We start from the raw sequence: 25,044 nt of genomic DNA, 5'->3' as shown, positions 1-25,044 counted from the left end.
CCTTTTGTGCAACCCTTGCAGTTCACACACCCTTCTCGACCAATATAGCATTCCCTCTCCATCTTCTTCTCTGACTTACACAGTTACTCTTTTGTGTTTTGCATATGGTTCCCAATCCATGAAACACAACTCATGCCCTCAAAATGTGTGGCACCTCTTGAGGAATCACTTGCACCCCGCATCATTGCTGCACATTGCATGCCTTCACCATTATAGAGTATGTATAGGGTTGCACAGAGGTTATGACACCATGTGGGACAGAAAGGTATGAGGGAGGGTAAGGGGATTCATAAGAAATACCTTTCTGATCAAGGAGGGTGTGCACAAGAGGCAGCGTGTGGGGCTCAGAAGGTGCATAGGATGTGTGTGTGGGTGCACATGAGGTGCAGTATGGGTCAGGGAGGGCGTGTGAGGATATCACGTGTGTTAGGAAGGAAACACAGGGATGCACAAGAATTGCATTTAGGGTATGCAAAAGAATGTAAAAAGTGCAGGAGGCACACAATAGTGTGAGAGAGGTATGATGAGGGTCAAGAAGGTTGATTGGGATACACAAGTATAAGGAAATGATGTATCTATGAAACAATGACCCAACAGGTTAGAAGTTGTGACCTGTTCTAAAATTGTGTATTGTGCTCTGCCCAAATGCATTACATAGTAAGGAAAGGAAACAAGCAGCAGTTGATGTAAACTACCCACCTTTAACAGCATAAAGTATGTTTATATGTTTTGTTAACCAAATCAGAAGGTTAATTTTTTTTTTTTTGTTAGGTAGAATAAAGGTTTTGTACAAGCCTCCTGACATTTCCTGATTTGTTCTCACAGTCTTGTGCATTTAAAGATTGTGACTAAAGACCATGACAGTTGCAAAGATAATGCAAAAATGCACTTTAAACAAAATAAACACCTAGTTTTTCACAATTCCCTTTCTTGGGGGTGCAAGAATACTGACAGTACTTGTTTACAATTCTTCTGTTAAATTCTTTGCCAAAAATGCATTATTTATACAAAGCAGTATCTTCATAACTGTCTGCTTATAATATTTCTTTGTAATACGGTATGTCTTTTTTCTCTTCCACCCTCCCTTTTCAAGGTTAAAAAGTTTAACAGATTATATCATGGTGAACACAAGCAATTTCCTTATCCTAAGGACATTTCCCCAATACCAATTTGAACCACTGCCAATTTCAAAATGCTCAGAACACAACATGACATGATCATTGAATTATCCACTGGCCAATAGGAAAGTTTAAAAAAAAGCATCTAGTGCCAGGACTCTATCATTGTTTTTGTAGGTGTGAAAAGATTTGCATAAACTTGGGTAAAGGAGAGCATTCATAACAAGGGGAATTGCCAAGTTGCTGTTTAATTAATTTAAAAAACAACAGTGCAGCAATAATGAAGAAATAAGAATAGGAGGAAGAACTGCAACTAAACCAATGGTCAGATAAAAGAAATTTGAGTATGGACCAGGTCTATAACATGAGTTAGTGTCTCAGACAAGATAAAGGGAGGAAGAGGGAAGTGTTATTTAGAATTATAAGATTCTGTTATTATAACCTTATTATAAAAGTAATATTAGCTTGCAGGACTTTGGTTTCCTAATCTGATCTATAGTAGAAGATTGACAGAAATAGAAAACCCAAAAGCTATTAGGGAGAGTGTGGCACAAACTTGTGCTCATAGGAAAATATGTCTTTAAACTGGTTCCATTGCAATTTGTGAAATATCTTACCTGGGATAAAAGTAGGACAGCTGAGTTACCCAGTGGAAGGAAAAGTGTGGAATCATATAGGTGTAGAGGTGATCTGGACATGATACAAATATTCTCTTATTATTTTGTATTGATTAATACAATATTTTACTTTTTCTAATTTTACTTTGGAATGACTATTATGCTAGTTTTATGCTGGTCTATGCCTAAAACATAAGCAAAGAAAAAAAAAACTACTTGGAATATCAGGGGCATGATGATCTGGAAGATAATTGTTGTGATTCTCTCATATACTTACTGATTTACAATGAGTCATGAAACCTTGTTCAATGCAGGAATCCAATGTATCTAGCTTGGCTTTGTGTGCAGTGTTAGAATGCAATATTTCAGGCTGACTCTGCCCATTGCCAGAAGTTCGATCCTGACCAGCTCAAAATTGACTCAGCTTTCCATCTTCTGAGGTTGGTAAAATGAGGACCCTGATTGTTGGGGGCAATATGCTGATGTTGTAAACCACTCAGAGAGTGCTGTAAAGTCTAAGTGATATTGCTATTGTTATCCTCTATTTTTTCTCCTTATTGGAGTTATTAGTTCATTATTTCCTTTTTTAGGAACTCCTATCCAACTTGAACTCATTTTAAACTTTTTTGTTTAGAACCCATTAGATTCTCCTGACATGAAATCCTACTGATCCCACTTTAGATATAAATATATATTTGCCTACCCTCCATTTTAGATTTAGATTAATATGAGAAGCTCCAGCATTGCATAGTCACTTTCCTTCTGTTCCTGTTACTTCTACTTTCTCTAATATTCCCTATTGACTACCATCTAGTCAAGAATATCTGACCTCTTGATTCTTCTCTAATCTCTGAACCAGAAAGTCAACAAGATAATTCAAAAATTTCCATTAAAAAATTACTTGGGAGAATTTGTCTTCCAATAGATGTTGGCATTAGTAAAATCTGTCAGTCCAGTTTCATACTTCTCTGAATTTATTTTTGGAAGGCACAATCACTTCTTAGTTGGATGGTTAAAATAGACACTGACAACAGTATTTGTATTTCATTACTTATTTTAACCCAGATACTTTCTACAACATCGTCAAGTTCATTCCATTGGAATTCAGAGCAGGAATGAATATTTGTAAACATACAGTATAGCTTCATCCTGGTTGCATTTCTTCTACTCCTTTTAAACAAATTATATTGTTCAGTTGATTATATTCTAATCATGAAAGCCAAGGGATAAATAATAGAGAGAATATGTTGTTTTTGTAAACTATTTTGCAATTTTAGTAAGATTTTTAAAAAACCTACAATATAATCAATATACTGTAACTGAATAATAGACAATTGTAACAAAATAAACATATTTTTGATGACACCTTTGAAAGCAATTTAAAATGTATTTTTAAAAGGATTGTCTGTCTTCAACTTCTAGGAAATATGATACCCACTATCCTTAAAAGTAAAAGGAATTATCTCTATCAAGATTGGTTCCTTTAAGTGCTTCAAGCAAGTATTTAGGCTACAAATTGATAACAAAAGCATATGGTACTTTTAGATAGGATCCATGGATAAAACCATATTTTAAAAAATATTGTCAAAGTTACAAGAAATTTCAGTATTCTCAAGTGAGAAATCATGGACAATTTTTAATGGTATTTAGCTGTTTTTGGAAATGATAAAAAAAAGATGTGTGGTACATCAAACAAGATCAGATAACATTGTCTTACATGAAAATATCATACCTTGTAAGCTACCCAGAGTCACCATGTAAGGGAGATGGGTGGCATTTTTATTTATTTAATAAATAAATAAAATATTGATATATGTATATTTTAAGGATCAAAAACAGGAAGAGAAAGAGTTGATAATATTGTCTTGCTTTGTCATGAATTTAGTAGAATACCAATTTGTTTTGCTCTGAGGGTATGACAAAATTCAGAAAATTTCTCCTGACCTTTCTATTAAATAATAATAATATTAAAATATTATTTAATAGAAGGGGCCTGAGAGATTTTCTGATAGTTTTGTGTCAGCCTCAGAGAAAAGCAAATTGGTTTTCTACTAAATTCATGACAAAAAAAACTGCTAACTGGTGTGGGAGCTGATACATCTGGTTGAAAACAATCTCTGTCCACCTGGGCAGAAAATGTCCAACTATGGGGAATAAAAGATCAGCTCCTAATGACAAGATGATTTTGGAAACCTTCAAGAGAAGAAAGAGCAACTTGAATGTAGCATGCATTGATTACAAGAAGACATTTGATTTCTGCCACATGATTGGATAATCAAGTGCCTAGAAATAACAGGAGTCAGTAGAAACATATCAATGGCACAATGGAGGATACAGTTCCTATGCAATGGTGATAAACTGAGAGAGATGAAGATTAATATTAAGATAGGAATCTTTCAAGGAGACTCACTTTCACCACTATTGCTTGCCATTTCACTGATTCCTGTATCAACAGTTTTGAACAGATCAGCCAATGGCTATTAACCATCAAAAATATCTTCTAGGCTAACCATCCTCCTTTATATGGTTGATCTGAAGTTATATGGGGAAAAAAATCTGAACATGAACCACTGCTCAACACAGTCTGTATATATATATATATAGTCGAGATATTGCAATATAATTTGGACTGGACAAACGTGCAACCCTTACCATCAACAGAGGAAAAATCATGAAAACTGAAGAAATCAAGATGCCTTATGGAAGTAACATCAAGGATCTGGATGAAGATGATTACCACAAATACTTGGGCATCCTTCAGACTGACAACATCAGGTACATTGAAGTCAAGAAAAAGTTTAGAAGGGAATAGAAAGTGAAGAAGATCTTAAAAGTTCAAACTTAGTGGAGAAAATAACATCAAGGCAATTAACATCTGGGCAAATCCAGTTATTAGATACACAGCTGGAATAATGGACTGAAGCAGAACTTAAAGCCCTGAATAGGGAGATCAGAAAAATAATGAGATGTATTTTAATGTACGCAGCAATGTTGATAAACTCTACTTTTTACCAAGAGTATGTTGGCATGGGGTGGTGCAACTACACTAGACAGCTGAAATAGAAAAAAAGTACATTGGTAAAATATCTGAAAGAAAGTGAATATGATGCACTGAAGCTTGTATGAAGGCATATTGAGTAACAAAGACAACAAACTGGCCTACAAGAAAGACAAAGTGAAAAATAGAAAAGAGACATGGCAGGGGAATGTTATTACATAGCCAATATATACTTACTTACTTACTTACTTACTTACTTACTTACTTACTTACTTACTTACTTACTTACTTACTTACTTTCTTACTTACATAACTAATCTAACAGGCAAAGCAATAACAACAAGACCTGTTAATAACTAAGAACAGAAAAGTTAAAGAAAGAGATAGAGGCACTAATTCTGGATACACAAAATCTTAAGAATAAATTCAGACAAAGCAGAATTGAGAAGACAACGACAGCAAAGAAGCTGAAGAAACAATGGACCACCTGGTTAGCTGCTTCAGAAAGATTGCTAAGACTGATTAAAAACAGAAGCATGACAAAGTAGCAATAATGGTGAATTGGAATATCTGCACAAAATACCATTTGCCTGCAAGGAAGAACTGGTGAGACAAGGTAATAGACAAAGTAATATAAAACGAATAAGCTAAAGTGTTATGGCACCTAAGAATTCAAACTGACAAGCATCTGTCACATAATATCTGAGACCTAACAATTGTCAATAAGAAAGACAAAAAAAGTCTGCAGAGTGAACGTGGCAGTACCCTGACACAGCAGAATAGAAGAAAAAGCACTGGAGAAAATAATGAAATACAAAGACTTGCAAATAGAAGTAGAATAATTCTGGCAAAAGAAAGTAAAGATATACCAATATTATTAAGTGCCTTAGGTGCAATCCCAAAAGCTCAGGAGAATCACTTGAACATCATTGGCATTGACAGAATCACTGCCAGTTAATTACAAAAAGCAGCTTTAATAAGAACAGTTTGGATTTTGCAGTGGTGCCTTTAACAACATGAAACAACATCAACTCATTAGAATGGATTTGATAGGTGGATAAAAATGCCAGTTCCAGTCTAAACAGCTGGCTGACTGTTCAACCAACCATAATAATAATGATACCAGTGGTTATCAGTATACTAGGTAGCATACTAAAATCTTTGGACAATTTCTAGAAATTTTACAAATTGTCAAAATTTTCATGTCAATTATAATAGCTCATGCTGCTTGGATTCATATATACTACACTGATACAATTTCAATAGCCTAAGTTCTTGGGAAGAACTTGATATGAATGAACACCAACATCAGCTAAAGAACTGGAAATTGTGACTATAGGCCCACCAACTCCCAACAACTGTGGGCAGCTCACAACAATCAAAGAAATTATAATAAATGTCATTGTAAGGGACCCACAAAGAATGTCTTTTATGTCAGTGGCCTTACACTCTGGAAAAGAACTTCCCCAGAGATAAGGGCAATGCTCTCTCTAGGCCTGGGGTTAATGCATGATTGAAGAAAGAGAGAGAGAGAGAGATGGGGAGGGAGGGAGGGAGGGAGGGAAAGAGGGAGGGAGATGATTGTTTGATTTATGTTGCTTTTGATTATGATTTTGATTATCACACGCACACGTTATTGTATTCATGTTCCAGAATATTTGTAACAGCATACCTGGAACATTCTAAGTTCAGAATGTTTTGCACATCTCTGAGATTAAAAAAAAAATCACTGCAATGTGCAAATGAAAGAACAAATGTGTATAATGTGTGTGTTCTTTCTGTTTGCCCTTCAATACATGGTTCACTGCCAATAATTCTATTTGTAAAATCAAGTCTTTTACTAACAAGAAGTCAGATGTGATTTTTTTTTCTAAATTATTGGTGATATAATGCAGACCTGAGAAACTTCAGTCAAAAAAGAAGGATGTTGTACATCTGGGCAACATGCCATGTCTTTCTGTTTCCTTTCCATGATTCATACTTAACAGCTCAAACGTATCACTAGTACCTTTTAAAATAATGAAAATAAGGTACTCATTGACTTATTGGCTGGGTTAGAATTACCATAACAATTCTATGAACAATTATACAATTGAATTATTGGCACCATGATATCAAAATACATGCAATTGTTGGCTTATTCTGGACACCAATGGTTGTGATAAGCCTTAAAGGCTTCTTTTGTTTGTTTTTATATAGTATATGACTCCAACTATTATAACATTTTTCATGAACTCATCCCTGTACATTCTTCAGCAAGCTAAAAGCAGGTTATGGCTTAGCATGATTTGTGAGCCCGATAATTATATAAATGCACTATGCAGGAAATAATAAATTCTGTGAGAATTGAATTTACAAGTGGTTTGTGCCCATATTGCAGTCACCTTTCAAATATTATCTCTATATTGGCATAAGCTGAAATCATAGGCTGTGTGCAGAGATTTTTAAGTAATATAGTGCTTTGCACATTAAAAGCAGTATTTCTAGTTTTGCCCAGAGGGTAAAAGGAAGAAAGTGCAAATCTTGGAGTAAAAGTCTTATGTGCTTTTGACACAGCATACCAACATAGTGAAAACTACTTTAAATTCCCAAGGCAGCAGAAATTGTTCAAAAAAAAATGGAAGGAAACCCTTTAGGATTTAGACAAAGGTTATCAGCACTGGCAGATGTTGTAAAACATGAACTCTTGATTAATGTAGGCCATCTCAGGCCTGTGTTGCAGAACAATATATTAAGTGAAGCAGATTTTTCCCCTTTTGTTTTTCATTCATATTAAATGTTATAAACCTAATCAATGGCATGGTAGTGCAGGATTTCTGGATCATTTTTAGTTATGTTGAGAGGATACTTTTGGGGCTACAAATAAATCCATTTTTTTAAATAAAAAAAAAAGATAGTGAAGGTACTAGGCAGTGAATGTGGGGAAACTGTCCCCAATCTATGTGATGAGTGACGCAAAACATTATAGGCATGAAGCATTATACAAAAAAATTATAGACATGAAGTTATGGAAACTAATCAAGAATAGAAGCAACCTAGAACTAAGAAGAAATTTCCTGACAATTAGAACAATTAATCAGTGGAACAACTTGCCTCCAGAAGTTATGAATGCTCCAACAGTGGAAGTTTTTAAGATGTTGGACAACCATTTGTCTGAAATGTTATAGGTTTCCTGCCTGACCAGGGAATTGGACTAGAAGACCTCTTCTCTTCTCTTCTCTTCTCTTCTCTTCTCTTCTCTTCGTTTTAATTTAGTTTATTTTTGGGTTTACTCATATCAGGTCTTCCTTAACAGAAACTAAGGTGCCTTGAGATTATTGTCTTAAATGAAATGTGTTATTTCTCTGAAATTAGTTTATTTATTTCAGGATATGAATTGTATATGTTATACATATTTAAAAAAATCCTAGTAGAGTTGTTGTAAAGCCATTCCTGAGTTTCTGCATTCCATTTTCTTTGGTTACTTTTTAATCTAAAAACATAACTGGTGATTAGAATAAATGCACATCTATGATGATGATGATGATGATAATTCTGAACTGAATGTTTGGTATCCTTTCTTCCTCCTTCCAAAGAAGGGTTACAGTTTGAAAACAAGAAGGTTCATTTATCATGCTTGGGTGGATGTGTTAAAAGAAAAAAAACAAGAAAAAATTGGGTTAAAATACATTCACAGTAAAATTACATACATTAAAATTCAGAGAATTTTAAAGATTTACTTCCAACTGAAACTAGAACATTTCCTCTTGGGACTGATGGATGAACAGTTGGGAAAAGTCATGGAATATTGTGTGTGTGTGTAATGTAACCCTAGGAAGAAGGTTAATTTATAATTGTACTTATATTTTTTGCTACTTATTTTCTTTTTGGATATTATATAAATTCTCTGTCTGTCTATCTGTCTGTCTGTCTGTCTGTCTCTGTCTCTGTCTCTGTCTCTCTGTCTCTCTGTCTCTCTCTCTCTCTCTCTCTCTCTCTCTCTCTCTGTTTTACATGTACACTGTTATATAGCACTCTGAATGTACTTAGTGAATAATTGTTGAACTTTTCAATTACATATTTTTTTCTTGCTGATTCTACACATTTGGCAAATTTACACAATTACCTAAACTCCCAGCTAAGTCATTCATTTAAATAATGGGTTTATTGACTATGTTCAAAGAAGACCATACCAACAAATTAAAGTGTTTGAATAATTTAATCTGCAATTAATTTATCTAAACTTTTAATATGGAATGGAATTAGCTTAAAGGGGCTAACTGAACTGAAATTGTTCAGTTGCAATGTGGAATCCTGCTTGAGGGCACTACAAAAAGAACGGGGAAGCCCAATGAAGAGAAGAAAAATCAGATGCTTCCAGGGCAACAACCTATCTCAACATCTGTAAGATAATCCAGGGGAAGGAAATAATTATTGGAAAGGTTACAACCATTCAAATAAAAGAAGAAGAAAGAGAAAATGATAAGAGAAGGACATAGAAAGAAGATAGGTTTTCAATTATATTTTTTTTTCCAGGCTCCATTGAGCTGTAGTTATAAAGCTTAGGAAACGTTCGAGTTGGCAAAAGGAGAAAATTCCACACGGATACTGAGATGATACAATGTCGATTCTCTTTTAATTTTTTAGGTCCAAATATATTGCAGTTGGTTCATTTTCAAAGATTGGTGTAATGTTTCCCTAGGCATTGCTGTTTGCAAAGGATCTTCACCCTCAAATATTCTGTTTGATGCTCCAAGTTAAATTTGGCAAACCTGAATATGGGGCAGCAATTAAGACTTGGCAATTGGCATGCTATGGGACAATGACAACACTTCACAGAGCACAATTTGCAAAGGTTTTCTCATGGAAGAACACCTGGTGCATAGGCAGATGATAGATTTTCTAAATCAAAACAGAAGAAGGATTATAGACAAACCTAGTCAGTAATATATGGGGCCCAAAACTCAGACAAACAGAGCTCCTTGGTCAGATTTTATCTTGACTAATTCCTTTTTGTCCTCACAATGTGATAATTAAACCAAATTGTGTTTGCTGCTGCTATTAGCATATTCTCACTACAGGTAGTCATCAATATGTGACCACAGCAGATAATTTACATTATTAAGCATATGTTTGATGTCATGTGTCTGCATTATTTAGCAATGGAAATTCCAACATTTGCCATTTTCATTGTTAATTGAGAACTGCAGGTCATTAAATAAGTACCCATCCCAATCCAAGCCATTCTCGGCTTGGCCCCTCCTAGACCTGAGCCTCACTAAGATAAGGGATTGTTTCCTTTTCATTTCCTTGCACCCACATGCTGTATCTACTGTATTTGCACCCTGCTCCTTGCCTTGGGGGGCAAAAGCAGTCACCAAAATACATAGTTCAGGGACTTCTTGGTGTGCTCTTGGGTTCAAGTAGACCATGATGCTCAGCACAGCATGAATGCCAGCTCCAGTTCAGCACAGAAGCAGTGGTGGGATTCAATTGTTTTTACTACTGGTTCTGTGGGTGTGGCTTGTTTGGTGGGTGTGGCTTGGTGGTCATGTGTCTGGGTGGGCATGGCCAACTCAACAAGGTGGTACCGCACCTTGCAAGTGACATCGAGTTGGCCATGACCACTCAGTCACATGACTGATGCTGCAGACACAGGGTGATTTCCTATGTACCTTCCCTCCCTCCTCTGCCCTTGGGCTGACAAAAAGAAAAAGCCCAACTAAAGATCACAACTGCCTGCCAAATCTGCCTGCCAAATGGGTTTTGTTTTGGGGTGGCTTTTGTTTTATTTTTTGCCAGAAGCCCCTCAGAGATAAATTTGCATCACCAAATCTTACTGTACCTCATTGTTGCAGCTCTGCCTGTTGCTGCACTGGGTGCTGCTGTGGGTGTCTGACTGCCCAAGTAAAGAACCACCCCAGCTCAGGGCGACTGTGAGGAGCAAGAGGGGAAGGCAAGGCGCTTGCCTCATAGCAGTCAACTTCGCTCTCTCTCGCTTCGGTTAGATGCTCCAGGCATGCACAAAGAGCATGAAGTGAGGCAGACACCATGTGGATGCGTTTTAAAAATCCAAGAACTTTTCCCAAAACTTCTCATGTATTCAGGAGTTACACCTCTCCCAATGATGAGTTGGCAGCGATCTAACGAAACATCTTCCAGCTCTTAAAGATCAACTTTAAGAGCACCCCCATGGAAGAAGCCGAGAATGAGAGCAAAAATAGCGGCGGCGGGGGTGACAGGGACGCATGATGGGTCCCTCTGTGGTCCCCTCACGAGTAACAGCCAGGGCTTTGGCACTTCCTCTTTTCCTCAGAGGCGTGGTGTCTGCCTCCCTTCACAATCCTTATGGAGGGACACACGCCCGTCACCCCTGCCATCCCTATGTTTGTACTCGGTTCTCAGCTTCTTCCATGGGGCACTCTTAAAGTCGACCTTTAAGTGGTCCTGGGTCATCCACCCACCTGCCCAGCACCTGCCCAGCATCTGCCCTCCTGGAGTATGCTTTCTTCCTTCTCCTGGCAGATGTACCTCTTTCAGCCCAACCCAGCCTGGGCAGCCAGCAGGTGGCCACATGTCCCAGGGCTTCTCGCCCTCCTTGTTGTGAGATACCTGCAGCTGCTGTGTGCTTTTCTCAGTGCAGCTGCAGTCCAGTAGCTGCACCGAAAAAAGCATGTTCTGTTCTATGTGCCAGGCCTGGCAAGTCCAAGCAGCCAGTGCATGGAACAGGGTGGTGCTGGACCATTGGAGAAGCAGAGCGGAGCAGAGCCAGAGATCATTAGCTGCTTCTTTTGCAGCACAAAGAAACTTCCCCCAACCAGCCGGCTGGTCTCCTCTTTCTCTGCCTGTTTGTTCTGTATGACCGAGGAAGAGGAGACCAGCCGGCCAAAGGGGCCGTTGCTGGAGGTGACACTTTTTCAGCCTCCAGCCACCTCTTTCAGTGCAGAAAGCCTCCCCCAACCAGCTGCCTGGTCTCCTCCTCCTCAGCCATACAGAATAAACAGGTAGAGAAAGAGGAGACCAGCCAGCCGGTTGGAGGGAGGCTTCTTGTGCTGCGAAAGAGGTAGCTACTGATCTCCAGCTTCTCTCTGCTTCTCTAAGGGTCCAGTGCCACCCTATTCTATGCGCCGGCTGCTCAGACTTGCCAGGCCTGGCACATAGAACAGGGGGTCCTTTTTTTTGGTGCGGTTGCTGAACTGCAGCTGCACCGAAAAAAGCATGCAGCAGCTGGAGGCATCTTGTCACAAGAGGGGGTAAGAAGCCCCAGGACACCCACCTATCCACCTTCTGGCTGGCCTGGAATAGGTGCATCCGCCAGGAGAAGGAAAAAAATATGCTCTGGGAGGACGGGCAGATGTCCTGGGGCTGCTGCACATGTACAATTCATGTGCATTAGCCCTGGGACATCTGCCTGAGCTGCACAATGGCAGCCATGTTGTAGGGAAATCTAGGAGAGAGACCAGGACAAGTGAGCGACTGGGTGACCAGGGGCATGGCCAGCCAGGGGTCTCCACCAGTTTTGCGACCCATGCCAAATTACCACTATCAGTTCTCCCGAGCTGGTGCAAACTGGTTGAATACCACCTCTGCCCAGTAGCATGACACAGAGAGACTTTTGGGTGTGTTGAAGCTTTGAGCTGCACGAATCCCTTGAACGCCAGTGCAGGATAAAGCCCTTCACAGCAATATCAACCTGGGGCCAGCAGTATAGCACAAAGCAGCTATATTGTGCAAAACCAGGGGTGGGATACTGGGGGTTTGCAGGGGTTCGGGGGAGCCCCTAGCTAAGATTCTGTACAGTTCAAAGAACCCCCAAATCCCACTCTTGACTGGCCCCACCCATCCTGCCCTGCCCCTCCCCCTCCCAGGAGTCCCATGCGGATCATTTTGGATGCAGGTAAGTGCAGGGTGAAAAACAGGATGTTTTTGGAAGGCTGGAAATGGGTCTGTTTCTGGCTTCCAGAGAGCCTCCAGAGCTCAGGGAGGCTGTTTTCACCCTCCTGGAAGCTTGAAGAAAACTTCTGGAGCCTGGGAAAGGCAAAAACACATTTCTATCCTTCACAAGTCAGTTCCTGGCTACATGGGACCATTTTCTCCATGTCTTTCAAGGAATCTGCCTTGCACAATCTGGAGAAGAAAGCTGGCTTGGAGGGTGACAGCACCTGCAGAGTGCCAGGGGCCAAAGGAGTATAGATAGGAAAGATAGTAAGATGAGGAAAGTTGAAGCATTCTTGAGGTCATAAGCGCAGGAGGACTGCCAAGTGCCTGGGTTTTGATCACAAGATTGTAGTAGCATGTAACTGCCATCACTTTGGGAACATTCACTGCCACTATAACTTTGAACGATCGCTGAACAAATGGTCATATGTTAAAGATTACCTATTTGCATTTTTTTGTGAGTGCCAAAGAGTAGTTGGCTAATCTACAGTTTGCAAATATATCTTTCTCAGTTCCCAATCATTCACCGTGGCTCAATTTAAGCTGAGGGAACTTGAATATTTTTATTAGATTAGTGAGGGTCAACATTGAAGGACTACAATAGTAGCATTTGCAAATTGTTCATAAAATGTAAACAACATATTTTTTATTAATATTCAAACCACACAAACTTCTCTTATTCCCCAATCTTTGCTATGCACTATCTACTGTAAGATAATTCAAGGGGATTTTCCCAAATATTGTTTCAGACAGTTCCATCTACCCAATATAGTTGATGAATAAATCAACATTTTGAATCTTGTGATTGCATTTAAATTTGAGATAGTGAACTCATAGGAAACCATTCACATCATTTTTGTAATGATGGACATAAGTGTTGTTTCAAGGGGAGAAGTAGACATACTTCTTTTTTTCTGAGTCATTGGATTTCCACTAAATGTGGTTCTGTTAAATCAAAGGTTTACTATTCTTGCATGATCAAGGCATTAATGAGGATGTTATGGGATCTTGGATAAATCAGATTCCTCTTCCACAAAGAAATCATACTTTAGATGTGCATTCCTTTTAGTGCACTTTTGCTTAGTTATTCTAAGAGTTCTGAATTTAAAAATCCATAGATCCTAAGGAACTGTTGGAACAACTGCTCTAGATTGCCTGTCGTATACTCTGGATTCCTCTTTCTCTTCTTTTTGAAACACTTTCTTTAATGTTTGGTTTTAGCTCTGACTGTAACATTCATTTCCTTTATGAATTTTGTGATTGAATAAGGCTTGCTATCTGATCCATTTTGCAACCAGTTTGCAACTCATTGAAATTCATAAAGGAAATGAATGTTAACTTTGACAATAAACAGACTTTTTGGCTGCATTTTTACACATAGTCAGTATGTGAGTCCAGGACCTTGGAGGTCCAATTTAAAACTTAGTGGGTAATTTTGTGCCAATTCACTTTTTCCCACTAAATCTACTTTGTAGGATTGTTGTAAATATAAGTTTATATATGATGGGAAAGTAGTTCATGCCAATGACCTCATTGTAAGAAAAGAGGCCTAAAAATCAGTAAAATATAAGTAGGTAGACATGCCAAAGGAGCTTGTATGTTTTATTTGTAATGTTGTACAACAGCACATGATTTTGTTTTCCTAAACACTTTTGTGATTAGGGAAACTATTCAGTTCCCAGTGTGTGTAGGGGGAGAGGGCAGTGTGGTGTAAGTCAACTAACCAGACTGGAAGATGGTTTCTCTCAAATATTTTGAAATAGTCTGGGAATTCAATAATGGCCTGTTTACTTAATGTGTTATAGCATCCCTCTTTTGTTGTATCATGTTGTCATCCAATATTAATGGCAAGAATGATAGTCCCTTTCTTTTCAGTCCTGCAAAATTCAGATGATGCACACATACCATTTCTTTATTTAGGAATAGGGATGCTTTCTCTACCACAACCGTTTCCAATAAATTTCTTCCCTCCAATCTGCAAAACAAGTTGCATGCTTCTATGGCCCTGGCTGCAAGAATCTATGGGCATCAAATAGAGGACTCAGGTAACAGCAGAAGCCAGTTACTTAGACTCTATGAAGTAGTATAAGTCGTAAAAATTCAGACATCAGGAATGTGAGAGAGATAAAAATACTGGTTCTTGAGGCATAACATCTAAATGATATTGTCTTGTCCCTCCTACATCAACAGTGAATAATTTATTGAACAATTTATGTTTTATTGCCATTCAATGACACCTGAAATTCTGTAAAGATCAACTACTGTATCTGATGCAGATGATCACTAAATAAATTTCAAATGTTCTGCAGAATAGGAGGCTATACACAACCAGGTATGCAAAATATGTCATTTCGTAAAATTGCACCATTGATTTAACTAGGCTCAAGACTGCCAACAGGTGTCTTTCCTAGGAAAGAACCTGTCAGCTTATCTATGCAAGACATGTGTTCTTCTATTTCTTATTATCCATTTTCTTAGTTATTACTATTCCTTGAGCATTATTTAATGGAAAGCTGAGGTGTAAATGTAACCAAAAGCAAATAGATTAATAAAAATCTTAACTACTGGACTAGCATTTGATCCATCCATTGATCAATGGTTTTATAACTGGACAAGTATAAGATGTACTGTATAACCTGTCTTCTTTTTTTTTTTCTTGGACATCTTTAAAACATCAGGAAACTCCATTGTGCATTTGTAAAATTGGCTGCCCTTTTGGTAACCTTGTTTGAAGGGGGTGTTTCTCTTAGGGAATATAACTTTGCACATCTAATGGCTTACTCTTACTAAAAAATGTGCCATGCAAAACTATTCCCCTCCTACCCAACAAAAGTAAATTGCCATCTGGGAGATTTGCCCACCAAAATAATTTTGTTTCTGTTAAGCTGAAATAAGAGTGGCCACCTCACCCTTCAGCTCCCCATGTTTTGTATATGCTGAGCATCCTATCATGAAACTAGCTCCATCCATCTGCTTTAATTAATCAGTCATAACCTGTTTGGAATGCTGATGCACCTTAGAAAAAGGAGCATTGCAGAAACACATTTCCTTTTGAAATCATTAAATTGCTTTGCGCCGTGCATTACCCACCTTGCAAATTACAATCTCAGCTGGAGCAGCACATCTATTAATCTGCATGAGATGACATTCCCAAGTGGCCTCGGTGTCTTTTGCAACTCCCTGGTGGACCAGGAATCCTCCCAGTGCTTTTTCTATGTGTAAGGAGTGTGCTGTGTGTTAATCAGGTCAGCGATCATTCTTCGGCTCAAGGGACATGATAAAAACCTCTCGCAGCAGCCACAGGATTCTTCAGACCCAAGATGTTTTGTTGAACATCCTTCTTTTAAGCCAAGGGGCTTCTGTACTCTCACTTACTCAGGATCTCTCCGGAGGATTCCAGCTGATCTTTCCTTCTCTCCCGTTTTTTTTTTTTTTTTTCTAGACAGTGAAGAGTTCAACGTCAAAAGCAAACGACAGCCCAGGATGATTCTTAACCTGAAGGGTGCTGATTGAAAACTTAAGATTGCCCTCTAAATAACGGCTGAACGCCTCCTTCGGTTCACTTTGTCAAAAGAAAGGATTTTCAATTAAGGTAAGTGCTGCGTTATCTGGTTGACTGCATCACTCCGTATTTCTGCATTGAAAGTTCTAAATGAGTAAACTGACATTCTGCAGTGCAGCAGCTCTGTCCGTTTGTTGTATAAGGAGAGAGAGAGAACTGAAGGAATAGAGAAACTGACTTTAGAAGAAGTATTCCAGAATAGAACTATTGTCTCAAGAGAATGTCTGTTCATTGTTTTCTTTTTAACCTGTAAAGGGCACTCTTCTTAGAGAAGAGAAACATTTCCTGTCCTTCTTCAGCATCCCATTGAACTGTTTGGATTGTCTACAGAGATCTATATAGATATAAGAAGGAAGCATGCAAAAGACATATCACTGTTGCTTATTATTATTATTATTATTATTATTATTATTATTATTATTATTATTATTATTATTATTATTATTATTATTATATAGTTAGATTAATAAAAATATTATAATCAGAACCTTACAACAAAGGCAAACAGTGATGATGAAAGTTGATATGGGAGTATTTATTCAGTATTTCACATTAGAAATAATATGTGTATATGTGTGTGCATGTATACACATATACACATTCACACACAAATCATAAATCTTAAATGAACATATATACATACACAGGGATATATATGTGAGATGTTTAAGCATAAAGCCTAGCATGTAATGGTTGCCTCTTGCAAGATTAACAGCTGAATTTCAGTGGGGGTGTGAGGGAAAGAATTGCTTGTGATGTTTTAGGGAAATGAAATCTGTAGCTGTCAGCAGTAATAAAGTGTGACATGAATAGTCATTTTGATTAAAAGGTCGGGAACTGGTAGAACAAAGAGAGAACAGTAGCACGTTAAGAGAGAGAACTAAACTGACCGTTGAGGTATTTTATTGGAGAAGGATATAAAGTAGATGAAAGCAGCATGACTTAAAAGATTAGCAACCTTTTACATAAAAGTCTTCAGATGCTGCCATCTAAAACTGCTCTTGGTTAACTAGCCTAAGCATGGCAAGAATATCAGATTCCCAAATTGATTCAGTCTAGTTTTCTTGACCTAAATCATTCTACAAGTTAACAAAAACATAAGCTGGAAAAGTGAAAACTCTTTAAGAAGTTTGTGAAAACAAGAGGGAGTACACATGTAGCGTCTCCTCTGTCTTCACTTTTGTTTTTGTAATGTGAATTTTTTTTCACAAAGTGTGTTCAAAGATTGGTCTGAAATGTAATAAAAGAAATCGGAATCATAATGTAATACTGCACTGTACTGTTATGGATGCTTTTGCAAGGTTAATTAAACAGTATTAATTGGGACAACAGTTCACAACATTTGTATATGGCACATATTTTATCACACATGCTGTTTCTTTACAAGAGTCCTGAAGAGAATGCCAGTATATCATCATACTTGTGCTGTAGGAAGAAAAGGGCATGGTAGATAAAGCAAAATCAATTATATTTGGGAGGGGGGGGAGAAAAGAAAAAAGAAAGCAAAGCTTCTGACTTTGTAGCTGAGATGGGATTTAAATTGGAGACTTCACAGTTCAAAACTTACTGAACTAATATGCTATTTCAAATATTTATACTCTGCACAATTCACAGTGCTTACAACCACTACACATGTAGTACATAGAACTTGAACTACGTAAATATCTCTTTCTTTAGAGATTGACTTAAAAAGAAAGTAGGTGCCTGAATTCTTATTATCTCCTAAATTTATGGTTTGGATGCAGATCATGCTCTCACCCTCTCACCCTTCATTTCTCTCCCTCCCTCCCTCCCCCCTCCCTCTCTTTTCCTGGAATAAAAATGTTATACTACCTTGATAAATCACTATATGGATTCCCTGCCAATCTGCATTATTCTAATCTTTAGCAAGTGAGAAAATAATGTAGCCCACCTATGTCAACTTGGATTGGCAGGAGTCTGACAACTTATTGAACTGAAGTCTTTCCCATCGCCTGCTACGTCCTCTTTTATCTTGGACTTTCCAAGACTTTGACCTTGAGTCTTGTGTATGCAAGACATGCATCCTGTACTTGAGTGACCATTTCTCTTTTAACATATTTATTTGTATTGGAATTTACTGAAGGAAAATTGTGTTACACGGGTTGAATCTTGACCTGTGTATCTTTAGATTCATTTGTATCATTTCTGCCCACTGGATAATATTTCTGTCAATACCTGGTTGATAATGTATTGATTTGGGGAGGAGGCTAATTTTTTTCTCTTTGTTTTAAATGTTCTTTTGCTAGTATACACATTTTTACATTTCCATGATACAGTGAGTCTTTCAGATCATGGCTCCTATCATACAGTATTTTATGTGTGTGTGCATATACATGTATATTGTGTGTGTGTGTGTGTGTATATATATATATATATATATATATATATATATATATATATATATATATATATATATATATATATACAGTGTGTGTGTACACAACATTAGGAAATCCCAAATAGCATGGATTCCAGCATACATTTTACTTTCCTATATATGCTATAGTATCAATTCAAAATTCAAAATATTCTAACATGTTTCTAATAATAAAAAACAACTTGATCTGAACTTAGATACATGCTGATAAAAAGTGCAAATAATAAATAATATACATGAAATTAGTAATGAAACCATAGCATTTGTTGTTGTTATTGACTCAGTATATTTCACTATTTGAAGCATTACATCTTATTTTAATAGTCCTTAAAAGGCTATATTGATTAACATTATTCTCATGATTAGAGGGTCAGTAGCTAAAGCTTTGACAATATTGGGTTGACAAAAGAATTTGGTTTATTCATAGTTGTAGAAAAGTATTATATATTACAAAAAAATCAAGGTTGTTGCATAACATCTTCTGCCTATATTTAATTTGTGCCATAACACTAAGAGCCAAAGTCATGGTGAGTAGATATTATTTTCAGTATTGCTATATATACTGTTGGTTCCCTAGAAGCAATACCTCTAAATGGTCAATATAGGAAGTACAATGCTATATTTAGCTATATAAAAAATGAAGTCTTCAATTTAAAATAAGGCTCTTTTTCCTATGTAATATGTCTCCTGATATTAGTTTTCAAATTGTATGATTCATTCAAGTGCCTATTTTAGCTTTCAGAGGTTCTTTAAAAACAACTCAGTCATCCATTCAGAACTATCCTAAAGATAAGAATATCTAGCCCAGACATATGCTCAAACTTCAGGCCACTCATGAGGCTCAATGGATGGCAATGATTAAAAATTGTTCTGAAAATGAAAAAGAGTGATCATAAAGTCATAAGTTTCCTCAAAGAAAGTAAACAATACTAAGATGATAAGACAAGATAAGATGATAATCAGTGAGATATTGATAACTGATCACCCAAAAATGTCATTATTTTGCTCATAAAAATTATAGTCAGAAGCTCTACCTTTCTTTCTTAATTCCAGAGTAGCATACTTCATACAATATTTCATCAAGGAAGCTTTCTGATTTATGTGCCTATGCTGAAACAAGTTTTATAAATAATCAAAACTTTTTTCGGCACAGTCTATATGTCTGTTCAAAGCATTCAGTTCATAATTAATCCCCCTTCCTCACCAAACCTTGGAGAAACAAAGCGGGGGAACCTTTATTGTCCTTTTGAGAAAATATTAGCACAAATACAGGTACAAGAGTTGTGTCATTTACATATTTGTATTATTTACATACCAATTATACTAAGCTTCTCATTAATATCCCCTTCATTTTTCACAATAGTAGGAATAGCAGAATTAAGTGGATAAGAAGCATCACACTTGAGGTTTCAAAATTAAACAAAAAGAGAGAGAGAGTCTATTATTATAGGCATGGAAATAAAGGCCAAACTACACACACATTAATTGCTATTTGGAATCCTATAATATTTTTTTCTTTCTCCCACCAGAAACAGGTGCATCATTTTTTCCCCACCACAATTAAGTGCACAGACTGGAATATCATTAAGACCTCAACATCCAGGGGAAGCATTTCAACAAACAAAAAAACTGACCCTTTCCTCCCATATTACTGGATCAAAAATAATTTCCACTGGTGCTGGCGAGAGTTTCTATTGGAGAATAATGATAGGGTCACAGCAGGTGATTTTTTCTCTCTCTCGAAGTTGTGATGCAGGAAACGAGGGTTAAATCTTCTTTCTTGCTTACTGGAGCCTAATGGATTCCTATGCATGCTTATAATTAGTTACTGTTGATGTTAGGACTTGTGCCAATATCCTGAGCATAAAATTTGTCTCATCTAAGTATATAGAATGTATAGTTGAAGGGCTGACAGGTGTATGCCCCCTCTGCTGACTATATAAGGAATGTGACACAGAAAGATATTCCTTTTGAAGAAAAATGTATACAGGATGGCTTTGAACAGTGTGAAAAAAAGTTATGTTGCATCTGCATGGTCAACCAACTCAGCCATTTTGGTTTCTAAACTATGATTTAATATTTAAAATATTGTGTTAATATATCCAACCAGGGGTGGGTTTCTACCGGTTCTGTCCACCTCTGTAGAACTGGTAGCTCTGAAGAACAGCAGACAGAACCGGTCCTATGTCTGCTGATGTTTTTGCCCACCCACCCACCTGGGCTCTTACCTGACCTTTATTTCCTGAGTTTTTTCAACTTCAGCTGTCATGCGAGGCACAGCTGCAGTTAAAAAAGCAGGAAAAAAAGGGCATTTTAAAAGGCTGCTTCTCTGCATGCAGTGTGCTGTTTGACGATTTACATGAGCCCGCCTGCAGGGAAGCACATTGTAAATGACCGAACTGGTAGTTAACCCTGTCGGATCCCACCCCTGTATCCAACTCTTTTTTTTATTTAATAATTTGTGGTGAAGCAACTATGGTGTAAAACCTGCCACATCACTCTTTAAACTCACAAAGTGAATGCATTATATCCCTAGTCTGATAACTAAATAGGAACATGGTAGTAGAGTGTAGTGTTCATGTGAAGCACTATTGTATATGGTAGTCAAAAACTTTCAAATTTGGATTCCTGAAAAATTCTGATCTTTTATAAATACATAGCTAGAATATGTAGAATATAATCATAACAATGTCACTTATAAATACACATTTCGTAAGCATGCTAAGATACCTGCTCTAGTTTAGCTTGATGCTTGTTTCTTTGTATTAGGCTGGAGTCAGTGCTTTTGCCTCGTGGCAACTTATTCTTTCACTATAATAAATCCAGCCTATGTTCAGCTATATATTGTTCTGTGATGTCTTTCAGTAAACGATGGTTTGCAGAAGCAAGATTATAATTAGAGCAATGCTGTAGCCTTGCCAGGTTGTATTGCCTTTGTAAGATTGCTTTGCAAAGATGTTGATGATAACAAGTCAATGCGGCTAATGTAGCCTAAATAATAGAAAATTAAAACTCCAGCTTCTTTTGGCAGTATCAGAAACCATTAAAGAAGGAACCATTATGTTCCTGATTCCTAGAAACTATATTTTCATGAAAAACCCTCAAAGATCTAGACTGTTAATACAGAGAAGCACGAAATAAAATTAGAAGTCATACCCTTAAGTCTTTCCAGGATTTTGAAGGTAAAATGTTGCAGGGGAATTTAAAGTTATCAATGTGAGAGAAGGAAGAGAAAGAGAAGAAAGATATTTAAGCCAATTAATTGTCTTATATAAAGTGAATCAACTGTAAGTTATTAATGATGGAAACAGGCCTGGATTAATTGTTATGCTGAGAAAGCCACAGAAAAGGGACCTGATTTCCCTAGAGTTCCACTACAGTCTAATTGTCAGAGAGTATCACTTATTTTCCACTTTGAGTTCTTTTAGAGATCTCAAATTAGAATACCACATCACAGCATCTTATCATCTATTGTGATGTGAGCTTTTAATATGAAATCTCTAAAATAATCTATTCCTATTCAGATTTTACAAAGTCAGGAAATTCATCATGTGACAATTTCTGATAATCCCTTCCCAGAGGAAATAGTGCTCAAATGACCTTAGTTTGCAGAAGAAGGACATTCTTCATATAAATATATATACAACTGCACCTTTTGTATCCTGATTAGCCGGGTCCCTGATATAATGCATGCAGAGTGAAAAAAAGTATCTTCCTTGTGCCAGTCAGATATATTTGTACCTTATTGTGTGGTCTTTGCTATGACTATTTAAGGTAAATTACATTATTGATTAGTTGTATATTCTTACTTTTAACTCATCTGAAACCTTAAAACAGATTTATGTAATGTGCAAAACTCACTGCAAGGGATACCATTTTTCTGATCTTTCAGCAGTCTATTTCCATATAAGCTATATTATCCCATTAGAGTTTTATCTAGTTCCATGGTTGTTCTTATTTTTATTAAATTAAATGAAGCAAATAAAGGAAGAAATTTATTTTGTTTAATCTACACCACAGATACCAGTGCAAAGCAAAGTAGAATGTAGAAAACCATGCGTTTTGTCTTAAATGTATAGAAACAATCTATCTTGTATGTGTGTTCTGGCTCATTATGTCCAATAGCACAAAACCTTTTTGGGGAGTACATAAATTTTGATGCAAATAAAGTTTGTTAGTGAATCAATGAAATTATAAAAAGATAATTTAATGTGGAAGAAATAAAATATAAGAGTTACAAAATTGCATCCACACAAAATTTCCCTCACAAAGCCATTGAAAATCCAGTGTATAGATGAATGGGCAGTAGAGTCCACAAAAGCAAGCAAAGCATCTTATTTCTATTAAACTTCTGTATTATTTCATTGCTTATACATTTTTTGCAAAATTATGAACTTCAACAAAAATTCAGCCTTTAAAGAATATTGGCAGCCACTTAATTTGGCTCACGATTTATGTGAATCACTCTATTATTCATTCCTTGAATAGTCTAGTCATATATAACTACTATACATATTTCCTTGCCTCCCCCACATGTGTGACAGTGTTTTATACTATGACTACTAGTAGTGCAGCCACAAGTGAGAGCTTACATGCAAATCAGAAGTGGTATTCAGCAGGTTCTGACCAGTTCTGGAGAACTGGTAGCGGAAATTTTGAGTAGTTCGGAGAACTGGTAGCAGAAATTTTGAGTAGTTCAAAATACCACCTCTGACTGGCTCCACCCCATCTATTCTCTGCCTCCCAAGTCCCAGCTGATTGGCTGGGTCTTCTTTTGTTGCCCTGCACAGGAGAACAGAGCTGGAAAGCAGGTTAGTGGGGTGGTGAGGGAATGGAGATTTTATAGTATCCTTCCCCTGGAGTGGGGTGGGAATGGAGATTTTAGAGTATCCTTCCCCTGCCATGCCCACCAAGCTACTCCCACCAAGCCATGCCAACTCAGCCATGCCCATAGAACCAGTAGTAAAATTTTTGAATCCCACCACTGATGCAAATATAAACCGTATATTTGAATGTATGTTATTTTGGTAAGTGCTTGTGTGTAAGGCAGTATTATCTTTGTAGTATAAGAAGATATAGGAGATCACAGAGATTCTTAGTCATCCAGGTCATGGTTATCCCAAAGGTGCTTTTTCAAAAGGCAACTGGACTTTCTCTGTTTTTTTCCATGAAGATATTTCATTTCTCATCCAAGAAGCTTTTTCAGTTCTGAAATGCAGCTTCAGTGAAGAACTGAAGAAGCTTCTTGGATGAGAAGTGAAATGCCTTCAAGGAAAAAACAAAAAAAAGTCCAGTTGCCTTTTGAAAAGCACCTTTGAGATATATAGATTAGTGATCCAGGCTGGGGAGGGGGGAATGGTTTTATGTCTGTATATGTACTGTATATCTCATTGGATTATAGTCTTTTGATGTATAGACATCACCCAGAGAACAGAATTTTCTCTGCAGATGGTCAGGGGCCAGTGGGCTATAAAGTTAGAGGTTATTAATAGCAATTAACAAGTAGTCTTTTATTGCTGATATCAGAGGTGTCCCCTCCCTTTATTTTATCCTGTAACTTTCCTGAAGTTATGCAGCTGAGGCTAAAGTAGATGTGGTTAAGAAATTCATGGTTCAGGTGCTTGCAAAAAAAAAATTTCCTGTGTCATTTCCTTCCTCATCCACTGGCTTAATGGTAGCAAATTCAGTCTCTCCCACCTGCCTATCCTAGAGATATTTCTTAGAACTGAAATGTCCACTTCCCCTTTGGCTTAATCATGATAACTATCAGTGCTATCTAATCACTTCTGATTGTAAAACCTAAAGATGTATTTTTACATCAAAGAATAAGTGTTTGAATTTCTTCATTAGCATAGCAAATTATTCAGTATGTCACAATCTTGTTGGCCAAAATGCCTCCTTTTTAATGCAGCAAACTCAAGCATGTCATATTATATGTTTGTGATGTGTCAGTCCATTAAGAAGTAAGCTAAACTATTTGAAAAACAGATATAACTTGAACAGCCATCTGTGCAGTTTTAATAGGTCAATTTGAAATAATCAAAGTAAAAAGAATGATGTAAAGAGATTATATTTGAAAGGTATAATCTCTTTGGATGAAAGACTCCCCCCCATGCTTATTATTTAACTCATCATTTCAAGTGTTCTGAAATATCTGTAGGCATTATCTTCTGACAATGCATCTTCTCCAGCTCCTTTTAAAAAGAACAAATGCTATGTAAAGTCACCTATTTTAATCAGCTCCCTTATCTTTATAAAACTGGATGGCATCTTTGACCTATTTCTAACCAATCAACATGTAAATTTAAATCAGAAAGTTACACACCTGAGTGTCTTGTTTGACTTGTTCTGTTTGTTTGTTTTGAAGATCACCTTTACAGAACACATCTGTTTGCAAATTATGACCTAATTTAGAGAAAATACAAACTTCCCCT

General features: G+C 37.0%; 1 protein-coding gene across 3 annotated transcripts in view; it reads left to right on the top strand.

Moving 5' to 3' along the window:
* LOC113415857 (cadherin-12) overlaps positions 1-25,044 on the top strand; it is an 817,727-nt gene that overhangs the window by 475,825 nt on the left and 316,858 nt on the right. Inside the window, exon 4 of one of the 3 annotated variants that reach the window (XM_087961174.1) lies at positions 16,093-16,242. The gene's annotated coding sequence lies outside the window, so the exon portion shown is untranslated. Of the gene's footprint in view, positions 1-15,882; positions 16,243-25,044 lie in introns of those variants that run through there. The other 2 variants (XM_026673444.2, XM_087961175.1) reach the window with 2 other exon arrangements.

This window comes from Notechis scutatus, chromosome 3, assembly GCF_049901735.1.
Source record: "Notechis scutatus isolate UNSWTSFEM ecotype Mainland chromosome 3, rNotScu1.2, whole genome shotgun sequence".
NCBI lineage: Eukaryota > Metazoa > Chordata > Lepidosauria > Squamata > Elapidae > Notechis > Notechis scutatus.
This window is presented reverse-complemented; position numbering and strand designations above follow the sequence as displayed.